An 890-nucleotide genomic window follows, 5' to 3' on the forward strand; every position below is an offset into this window, starting at 1 on the left:
GGGAGTGCAACATCACTGTAATTCTGTCAGAGGCGAAAAAGTACTTGGAAGTACAGGTGATACTGGACACCTTTTGAAAGTCGTTCCAAAGGTAAACATTAACAAGGTAAACAAGTTTAGTGGAGAGCCATCTGTTTATGTCATACGAGGCTAAAGTAAACTAAACTCCTCCCGAAGGCCCAGTGGTACCGACCGACAGCAGTGTCATACTCAGCCCATACACGTCACTGGATGCGAATATGGAGAGAGGCATGTGGTCAGCACACCGCTCACCCAGCCGTGCGTCAGTTTCCGAGACCGGAGCCGCTACTTCTCAACAAGTAGCTCCTTAGTTTGCCTCACAAGGGCTGAGTACACTCCGCTTGCCGACAGCGCTCGGCCGACCGGATGGTCACCCATCCGAGTGCTAGCCCAGTCCGACAGCGCTTAACTTTGGCGATCTGACGGGAATTGGTGTTACCACTGTGGCAAGGCCGTTGGCAGAGGGTCTAAGGAAGCTGCAATATTTCAGCACCCGAATGCCTTTAAGTGGACCTTAATATGGGATGTTTCAACACCCCTTCTTTAAGATGGTTTGAACTCCTCCTGGGACACTTCCAGTGAGGTATCTGAACATCTGTGTGCCGAAACGGGCTAACGTAGTGATCTTGGACATGGAGGTCTGGAGTGAAGTTGACATTCCAATTCATCTCACAGCTGTTCGATTTATGTTGGGTGTTTGGGCAAGCCAGTCCATTTCACGAATTGTATTGTCCACAAACAACTGTCTCCCATATGTTGTTGATGACAGGGTGCATTGTGAATTGTTCCTCCATTGGACACAGTACCAATTTTGTAAAATGTGGTGGTATACTTCAACAGCCCAATAAGCCACGGCTGAAAATACTAAC

At 48.5% G+C, this 890-nt stretch overlaps 1 pseudogene; it reads right to left on the minus strand.

Moving 5' to 3' along the window:
- Window positions 1-363: 363 nt before the first annotated feature.
- Window positions 364-481, minus strand: LOC126163830 (5S ribosomal RNA; annotated as a pseudogene).
- Window positions 482-890: the final 409 nt, after the last annotated feature.

Source organism: Schistocerca cancellata, chromosome 2, assembly GCF_023864275.1.
Source record: "Schistocerca cancellata isolate TAMUIC-IGC-003103 chromosome 2, iqSchCanc2.1, whole genome shotgun sequence".
In the NCBI taxonomy this organism is placed as follows: Eukaryota; Metazoa; Arthropoda; class Insecta; order Orthoptera; family Acrididae; genus Schistocerca; species Schistocerca cancellata.